General features: G+C 62.0%; 1 pseudogene; it reads left to right on the forward strand.

Annotated features, from left to right (window-relative positions):
• The first annotated feature begins 7,755 nt into the window (after positions 1 to 7,755).
• LOC104681493 lies at positions 7,756 to 8,808 on the forward strand (annotated as a pseudogene).
• The last annotated feature ends 1,356 nt before the right edge of the window (positions 8,809 to 10,164 follow it).

Here is a 10,164-nt window from a genome sequence, read left to right on the forward strand (position 1 = left end):
TGGAACCATCCCCAGCTTCTGTCAGCATGCACTCCAGTCTCGCCCTCGAGAGGGCCCCAGGCAGGCTGGCAGGGCGGGGACAGTGGGTCGGGCACATGGGCGAGTCTGGGGTGGGGGTGGAGGACCAAGGGCACCCACCCCAGGGGCATGTTCTCTTTTCTGGGGAGAGTGAAGACACCAGGAGGATTCCAGGCACACGGTGCCTTGGACAGGAGGGGGCTGTGTTTGCAGTGGGTGGAGTGGCACCGCAGCCTCCCTAGTCCTGGGTCTCAGGGAACCCATCCGTGGGTGCCAGGTCACAGGGCCCCTGGGCGCTGGCCTCTGCCTGCTGCCCTCCAGGAGCTCACGGACCCAGCTGGGCGCAGGCACTAGTTGCCTTCCCTGGTACCCAAATTGTGGATCCTCCCCTCGCTGGATGCCATGGGCACCCTGGGACTCTCCTTCCGTGGCCCAGTGGCTCCTTGTGGCTTGAGTGCCACTCCCAACCTCCAGCCCCAGGTTCCGAGCCCTCCCCAGCCCTACCCACCCTCCTCCAGCTCCAGGGGCCAGCCCCGCTGTGGCCCCCGTCGTGAGGAGGTGAGGCCGGGAGCGGCACGGTGGGCAGAGTGGGGCTATCGGGGTCCCCTGTGGCTTCTGGGCTGACCCTGGCAGACCGGCCGCCTGCGGATGGTGAGTTGTGGCGGGCGGGGCGGGAGACGGGAGGGATGCAGCTGCTGGGAGTGGATGGAACCGAAGGGGAGAGACCCCCGGCGGGCGGCAGCAGGAGAGCCCCGCGGGTGTGCGGAGGGCGCTCAGGGGACAGTGCACGCAGCAGGCTGGGGGCGCACGGCAGGACCCCGGGCTGGGGCTGCGCACACAGGGTGAGACCCCCAGCGGGGACAACAGCAGAGGGCGGGGGCGCCCGCGCGGGAAGTGGACAGGGGCGGGCGGCACTCACCTGGGCGGCGGCGCCCTCTGGCCAGGGGAGCCCCGAAGTCCGCGCGGCGCTGGCTCCGGGCTCTCCGGCACCGGCTGGAGGGGGCGGGGCGGGGCGGGGCGGGGGCGGGGCCAGTGTCGGGTGGGGGCGGGGCGGGGCCGCTTCACCTGCCCCACTCCCGGCTCCCACGTCTGGCCTCCCGGAACCCTCGCGGACTCGCCCACAGCCCTGGTCCCACTGGCAGTGACCCCATGATCGTCTGCGCCCCCACCCTATTTTCTTGCTGTCTGCTCTTTGGCAGACCCCAGCTTGGGGTGGGGGTCCTGCCGCTAGCAGGCGGCCAGGGGGTCCCCCCTGGAGAGTCTCAAGAGGCTGGAGGGTCCTTGCTCAAGGGGAGACGGTCAGGGGCTCTGCAGGCGTCTCTGAGGGGTGGGCTGGGATTGCGGAGAGAAGTGGGTGGGTGGAGGCTGGCAGGGCGGCAGGCAGCCCCAGGGAGAGGGGGTCTGTGGTCGTGGGATTTCCAGGACACTCCATTTGAGTTTTAGCCATGGCTTATTTGTGGATCCTACACATATTTAAATATAGTCTAAAGGTACCCGCTAAGTTGTTACTTTCATTTCCACTGAAATGAATCCATGGGTACACTTTAGTCCCTCACCTAAGGTGGGGTTCTCAAGGCAGCGCAGTCACCTGGGTCCTCAAAGCAGATTCCTGGGCCTAGAGCTGGGCCCCCGACTCCCCAGGCAGTCAGGGCCTGGCAATCTGCATTCATGACAAGCTCCCCGGGATGCTGATCCCCCAGTCCGTGGAGCCTCCCGTGAGCACCACGGATTGTAACAAGCAGGAATGAGTGCCTCGGCTGAGCACGGAGGCTGGGGATCACCGGACATTTTCCCTCCAGGAGGTCCCCCAGCCCCCTCCCCTGCCCCGCCCCGACCCAGGGAGCCCCGCCACTGACTGAAGTGAGGTGCCCCCAGGTGACAGCAGAACTCTGAAGGCCCCGGCCCCTCTCTGAGGGGAGGTGGGAACAGCCGCCTGCCGTCTGCTCACAGGTGGGGTCAGCTCCCACTGGCCAGGCTCATGTTGAAGAGGCACCAGCAGCTCCCAAGGAAGGCCGGGTACCGGGACCATGTTCGCTCCTTTAAGCTTTTCAGTGTTTCTACATGTTCCACAAGGAGGATGTATTGCGTTTATCACCAAGCAAGAGTGCTTAGAGGACCACGGCACCCAGCCCCAAGGTCCCCTCCCCTCCTGCCCAGCCTGTGGCCATGGCCAGGCCCTCAGGGGAGGCTGCAGGCTGGGCCCAGGGCCTCTGCCAGAATCCGTCCCATAAGCCTTTCCATCCTCTCTGGAGGGACCTGAGCTCCATCCCCCCAACCCTGCCAGCAGTAGCTTCCCAAGGCAGATCCTCTGAGAACCTCTTTGTGGCCCCAGCTCCTCCCCCATCTCATCTGCTGCCTCTCCCCCTCAGCCTCCTCCCGCCATCCTCGCAGTTCTTGCCTCAGCTCCCGGCTGCGTTCCTCCAGCTCCCGCCATCTTGTACCTGGGCCCCCATTCGTCATGTTCTGGGGCTCCCTGAGAAGCCTCTGGGGTCCCACTGTTCTGGAATCGCTGGGCGCCCCAGGGGTGCAGGGTCCGGTGTGAGAGTCAGAGCCCAGCGCCCAGTGGGAGCTCAACCCTGCCGGTGGGCAGGTGCTGGATTTACTCACATCCCCAACATCAAGCCGGGACACCCTCCACCCCCAAGCACCTGGGCCCTCCTGGGGGCCTGATGGCCAGAGAGGGGAACTGTCGGCCCCGTGCTGCCCCCCTCCTGCCATCAGTCACCCTGAGTTCTGGGCAGGAGTCCCCTGGCCTCAATCCCACCCACCCCAGGAGGATCAAATGAGGTGACGCCCGCCTGGGACGCTGCAGAGGTCAAGCCCAGCACCGTGAGGATTAGTGACTGCTGGGAGCCATGGCAACCAGATGGTGGCTGGATGGACTCTGCAGGGATGGTCCTCAGACCCCTCTCAAGGGACCCCACCCTAGCTGTGACCTGTCCCACTGCCCATGACACCCCCTTTCCTGAGGCTGAGGCCAGCAGCTCCCGGACACAAAGCCTGTGCCCCTCCCACATCAGGCAGAGGCGTGGTCACTGTGCTCAGGCTCCCCTGTAATTATTCAAAAGCGACAGAGGCTGACTCCAGCTCACCTGGAACACCCCAGAGGCCTCTCGTCTTAGTCCCCGGACTGGGCCAGGCCCTGGGGGTGGTGGCCAGGAGGAATGTGGGGCGTTCTGTCCTGCAGCCACCGGGGCCCTCCCTCCACTCCTCCGAAGGGCTCCCCTGCCCCCGTGACCCTCTGAGCACCAGGCCTTTGCCCTGGCTGCCCCCCTGCCCAGTGCACCCCACCTCCCTTTCTGCAGGTAACTCCTCCGGCAGCTCGAGCCACCCTTCCTCCGGGAAGCCCCGGTCGCCCCACACTTGTTCCACAGCCTGCTGCCCCCAACAGCCTGCGGAGGCTCACAGGAGGCCACAGGGCCTGGCGGGTCTCAACATCATCCCCGGGTCTGATCACAGCAGGATTCCAATAAACACAGGTCCACATGCACCTCCCGGCCCTGGCTGGTGCAGCACAGTCCACCGGATGGGAGGTCAGAGGTCAGCCCCCACTGGGGCAGCACAGCATGTCACCAGCCTCCCAACAGGAGAAGAAAGACACTGGTGCAGGTGCTGCAGGCATGTGTCGCCAGGACCGGGCTGGGAGGGTGTCCTGGTGTCTGAGCTCCTCAGGGAACCACCACAGAGTGTCCCCAACAGCACGGGGTGCCCCGAAGTCCTGCGGATTCCAGCCTGGGGACCCGGCAGCAGACGCCTTAGGCACTCCACTAAGGCGTCTGGAGTGAGGTGCAGGCTGCAGCTGCCAAGGGCAGAGCATGGCCCGGAGTCCAGCGAGAAGCAGGGAGACCCTCGAAGGGTTTCAAGGATGGGGCCTTCTGCAGGGGCCTGAGTCCTGCCCCTGGGGCCCTGGGGGTGGCTGACCCTCCTGGCCGTGGCCTCAGGCTTCAGTAGGCACTCTGTGAAAATGGGGCACTCATTAAAATGCAGCTTCCCAGGCTACCCCAGCCTTCAGGATGGGAGGCGGGGGCAGTGCTGATGCCCTCACCTCACACGGGCTCAAGGGCCATCACTGCGCTGGGCACTGGTCCAGGTGCCAGGGACAGAGCAGGTACCAAAGACCTGCCCCCTCCTAGCCCCAGGGAGCAGCCACAGCCAGGCCTGCACTTGGGGGAAGGTGAGGATGAGGAATTTGAGTGAATATGCCCTGGAAACTTGGCGTCTGGAGCTGGCGAGAGACCCCCCCACACACGAGATCCCCACACTCCTGGGGGATCATGGGGACCCCCCGGTCCCACCTGGGCTAGGGCAGCGGGTTGTACCACCCAGGAGAGGCCTCAGGCCTGCGCCAGCACTCTGATAGGCCCAGCTAGAGGGTGGGTCCTGCTCTCCTGGGCATCTTCATTTGAAAATGGGGAAACTGAGGCTCAGAGAGGGTAAGAGTCTTGGCTTGGAGCTGAGTTTCTGGATGCTCAGGCCGGGTCCCACCCAGGACACCCTGCTGTCAGTCAGTGGAGGGGCTCTGCAGGTGTGAGGAGGGAGATCAGGGCAGATGCAGGTACCTCCTGGTCCCTGCCACAGCCCAGCTGGAACCCGCCTCATCCCAGACAATGAGGCCCTGGGAGTCCCGACCCAGCCTCAGCATTGGCAGCGTCCTGGTTCATCCTGGGAGATGCTTCACGTGGTTACCAGGCAGCCCCACTCCTGCCAAAGGCTCCCATAAGGCGAGATTCATCCTCTTCCCGGGATATGCCAGGCAGCTCTCGGGGCACTGCTCTCTGGGGTTATGGACTCAGCCTGGGCAGGGCAGGGGGAAGCAGCCGGGACCGTTCACACAGATGGCACAGCCCCATTACCAGGCCCCCGCCTGCATGCAGGACACCAGCCCTTCAGCTGGGGCCAAACCCAGCATCCGGTATAGCTGTGGGCGCTGACTCAGGCAGTGGGGTGTGAAGGCAGGACCGTAGTCGGGGAGGAGGAAGGGGGCGAGCTTCCAAAATTAACAGCCACATGACGCGGAGACTATTAACATCCCACCGTACAGACAGCGGCGGCGTTCGCAGTGGCGGCGTCCACAGAGGCAGCGTCCACAGAGGGGCCAGGTGAGCCCAGCGCTGCTGTAGGGCTGGGACTCGGGAATGGATATGCAAAGCGCAGCCCTCATAGCCATACGGACAGCAAAGAAGGTGTCACCGCACAGGTGCCGTGGGACAGGTCACAGGTAGGGTGGGGTCTCTAGAGAGGGGTCCGAGGACCGTCCCTGTGGAGTCCATCCAGCCACCATCCGGTTGCCATGGCTCCCAGCAGCCACTAAGCCTCACCGTGCTGGGCTTGACCTCTGCGGCATCCCAGGCAGGCGTCGCCTCACTGGATCCTTCTGGGTGGGTGGGACTGAGGCCAGGGGACTCCTGCCCAGAACTCAGGGTGGCTGATGGCGGGAGGGGCGGTGTAGGCCCAACAGGCCCCCTCTCTGGCCATCAGTCCTGCAGGAGGTCACTGGGGGAGGGGTCACAGCCAGGATTCAGACCCCGTGTGATGCCAAAGGCTGTGGGCGTTCCTGCCCAGGAGCAGCTGCCGACTCATCCAGAGACGGAGGGAGCCGGGTGCCGAAGCCCTGTTGGCTCCAGTGGAGACAGCACCAATCTCATGAGGCCAGAGGAGACCCAGAGCCAGGGTCCAGACATGGGGTCCTATTGAAGGCTACACACAGGGGAGAGGGTCCAGTGGCAGCAGGCAGGGCAGGAGAACTACAATCAGTGCAAAAACCACAATCACAACCACTGCAAAACCACGACCACTGCAAAACCCACAATCACAACCACAGCAAAAACCACAACCACCACAAAACCACAACCACTGCAAAAACCACAACCATCTCAAAAACTACAACCACTGCAAAACCCACAATCACCACTGCAAAACCACAACCATCTCAAAAACCACGACCACTGCAAAACCCACAATCACAACCACAGCAAAAACCACAACCACCACAAAACCACAACCACTGCAAAAACCACAACCATCTCAAAAACTACAACCACTGCAAAACCCACAATCACAACCACTGCAAAACCACAACCATCTCAAAAACCACAACCACTGCAAAACCACAATCACAACCACAGCAAAAACCACAACCACCACAAAACCACAACCACTGCAAAACCCACAATCACAACCACAGCAAAAACCACAACCACCACAAAACCACAACCACTGCAAAACCCACAATCACAACCACAGCAAAAACCACAACCACCACAAAACCACAACCACTGCAAAAACCACAACCACAACCACTGCAAGAAGCACGCCCATCCTACGGCGTTTTCACTTAGCACCCTCCCCCAACAACCTCCACCCACAGCCTCCATCCTCCCCCAACAACCTCCACCCACAGCCTCCATCCTCCCCCAACAACCTCCACCCACAGCCTCCATCCTCCCCCAACAACCTCCACCCACAGCCTCCACTGAGCCCAACAACCTCCACCCACAGCCTCCATCCTCCCCCAACAACCTCCACCCACAGCCTCCACTGAGCCCAAAACAAAGGGTCTCAATCCTCAGCATGGCCCGGGTTCCACAAGACGGTCAGGGTTCAGATGTTCCTCATAGAGAGGACTTGGGTCTCCGGTTGGCTCCTCCCAGATTCCCTCACTGGGAACCCCAACCACCTTCAGGTGTGTCTGCCGCAGAACCACCCCCCCAGGTGCGCCTCAGTTACTGCCGTCAGGAGCGTTCACCAGGTGTGGTGGTCTCTCCTTGCACTGCTGGAAAATACCCGCGACCAGGCACGGTGGCTGACGCCTGTGATCCCAGCACTGTGGGAAGCCGGGGTGGGGGGGATCATGAAGTCAGGAGTTCGAGACCAGCCTGGCCAACATGGTAAAACCCTGTCTCTACTAAAAATATAAAAATTAGCCAGGTGTGGTGGTGGATGCCTGTAATCCCAGCTACTCGGGAGGCTGAGGCAGGAGAATCGCTTCAACCTGGGAGGCAGAGGGTGCATTGAGCAGAGATCGCGCCATTGCACTCCAGCCTGGGCGACAGAGCGAGACGCTGTCCACCCCCACCCCCCACCAAAAAAAAAAAAATACCCGAGACTGGGTAATTTATAGAGAAAAGAGTTTAATTGGCTCAGGCTTTGTGGGCTGTATGGAAGACATAGCTGCTTCTGTTTCTGGAGAGGCTCCAGGAAGCTTCCAAATGTGCTGGAAGGCAGAAGCGGAGCAGGCGTCTCTCATGGCAAGAGCGGGAACGAGAGAGACAGAGCAGGTGCCGCACACATTTAAACGGTCACTCACCATCTCGAGGAGAGCACCAGGAGGGATGGGGCCAAGCCATTCACGAGAAATCCGCCCCGATACCCAGTCACTCCCCACCAGGCCCCAGCACCACACTGCAGACTCCATTTCCACATGAAGTTTGGGTAGGGATGCAGAGCACACCACACCACCACCCAGGAGGATGCCCAGGAGCGGGTGTGTGGGGTGCTCAGGGAAGACATGCCCCACGGTGGACGCTACAGCCAGGGTGTCTGGGAAGAGGCTGGGAGCCAGCGTGGCTGTGGGCCCTCCATCCAGGCATCACAGACCAGGGCTGGCAGGTTTTGGAGGGTGTCCACCTCCACCACCCTGAATCCCAGGTCCTTTTCCAGGGAAACGTGCAGAGGAAATGGCTGGAGAGCGAAGTCCAGGCACAGGGGCCATGAGACCCCGACCCTGACCCAAATGGCATGTGGCTGAGGACCCCCAAGCCAGGCAGACCCCAAGCAAGACACCACAGCGGCCGCGGACCCCAACCCAGACGGACCCCAACCCAGACAGACCCCGACCCACCAGTGCAGCCCCCAGCCCCAGAAGTCAAACCACAGCGTCCCCCCTGCACCGTCCGGGCTCCCGCAGGGGCAGCAGCTTCCTGAGGCGGCCCCACCTGCAACTCCGAACCAACCAGAGACGGCCAGGTGGGCTCCCCAAGCCCAGCTCGTGGGACCCCCGATCTCGAGGGCCCGTCCCCGCCCCAGGCCAACAGCCACCCTCGGGCCCCGCATCAAGTCTGCCAAATGCAGGGGCGAGGGGCCGACCCCGCTACGGGAACCAAGCCCAGGAAACAGCCGCTCGGGCGGCCCATCTCCATCCGGACCGCCGCTGCGGCCGCAGGTTCACGCCGTTCCGCGGACACGTCTCCGGCGCCTCCGGCCCCTCAGAAACCCGGGGTTTCTATGGCAAAGGTCCCGGTGGAAATCGCACCACCTGCCGTTCCCGCCTCCGCGGTGGATTCGCTGCCTTAAACTGTCCCCCGCTCTTCATCCCCCAACCCCCGGCAGCCTCCGACCCTCCCCCGCGGCGCAGCGCAGCCTCTTGCAGGCGCCAAGCTGGAGTCCGAGCGCGCGCAGCCTTCGCCCCGGGGCGCGCTCCAGGCCCCCCACGCCTCTCCCAGGCTTATCACCCATTTCTCCCTAGCGCTGAAGGAGACCCCCCAGCTGCTTCTCCACTCACCACTGCAGCGCGTCTCGGCTGCCCCCAGCCCCGTGCCCGCCCGAGAACACTGCAGGCCGCAACCCCACGGCCCACCCGCGACCTGCACTCACCGTGCGGGGCCTGTGGAGCCTCCACCCTTTGGAGGAAGGACGTGTCCAAGCCTGGAGGTGCTGCGGCCTGTCTCACCTCCGCCCCAGGCCCGGCATGGCGCGCCGCAGGGTCTCAGCCGGGGTCAGCCTGGCCCAAAAGGATTTATGGTTGAAAGTGCTGGTCCCAGAACCCAAGGGGAAGACGTGCTGGTTTTCTGATGAGCTGGGCCACCTCCTCTAGGAAGCCCTCCTCCTTGGAGCTCTGTAGCCGTCGTGGGCTTGCAAGAGTCAAAGAGCCCGGCCCACAGCAGCTCCTGGCACTGGGCTGGACAGTGTCCTGCCCCCAAAATTCATGTCCACCCAGAACCTCCGAATGCAACTTTCCTTGGAAATAGGGGCTTTGCAGATGTAATGAAGGATCTTGGGGTGAGGTTACCCTGGATTGAGGCTGGGTCCCAAGTCTACCACTGGTGTTCCTCCGTGAAGAGTAGAGCAGAGCAGAACAGAGACAGGCGCACAGAGCAGGCCCTGTGAAGACACAGGCAGAGACTGGAGCCGCAGCAGGGGTGTAGAGCCCCCAGGGCTGGAAGAGGGAGGGATCCTCTCAGGGCCTCCAGAGGGAGAGTGCTGCGCGCTGCCCACACCTTGATTTTGGACTTGTGGCGTCCGGAACTGGGAGAGAATAAATTTCTGACGTTGTAAGCGTGCGTTCCAGCAGCCCCAGGACGCTAAAATAGTTCAGCTGGTGCAGGCTCCTCCCTCCCTCTCTCTCTGTTGTTGTGAGGTATTTTTTAGACAGGATCTCTCTCACCTGTCGCTGGAATGCAGTGGCAGGATCATAGCTCGCTGCAGCCTCTAACGCCTGGGCTTAAGCCATCCTCCCACCTCAGCCTCCCGAGTAGCTGGGACTACAGGTACCATCAGACCTGGCTAATTTTAAAAAAATTTTTAGAGATGGGGGGTCTCCCTGTGTGGCCCAGGCTGGCCTTGAACTCGGGCTCAAGTGATCCTCCCAAAGTGTTGGGATGGCAGGCTTGAGCCACCGTGCCTGGCAGTTCCATCTCTGTTGACTCCTGAGGCCCTTCATCTTGGCTAATCCAGACAGGCTTGCTGGGGACCCCCTCTCCCCTTGGAGACTTTGGGATGCGGCTGGATGTCCACATGGCCGGGGTCCTCCACAGCCCCCAGCTTCCCAGGGCGGGAGGCAGGCTGTGTCCTCAGTGAGCGTCGAGAGCGAGGCTGAGATGTTTGCACTTCACGTTTCCACATTTAGGGGCGTTTTGTTGTTGACTCATTCAAAGCTCTTTTAAGTTGCTTAATTTGCTGCTCGGAGGGAAATGAAAAAGGAGCCATTTTCCCTGATTTGTTCGCCTCAGTCAACTTTTAAATCAATAAAAAAGTGCATTTTGCTCATCGGATGCAAATAGGTACATCTTTTCTAATATGTGGAGATTGAGTGATTCATCAGCCATTTCATTTCATTTGGAAGCTGAAAGCCTAATGGCATTTGGAGAGAATGCCTCTCACTCGAGAAGAGTCGGTAATAAGTCAGCATGAACGCGCAGGTGGGGCGTG

The sequence above is a fragment of the Rhinopithecus roxellana genome, chromosome 20, assembly GCF_007565055.1.
Source record: "Rhinopithecus roxellana isolate Shanxi Qingling chromosome 20, ASM756505v1, whole genome shotgun sequence".
Lineage (NCBI taxonomy): Eukaryota > Metazoa > Chordata > Mammalia > Primates > Cercopithecidae > Rhinopithecus > Rhinopithecus roxellana.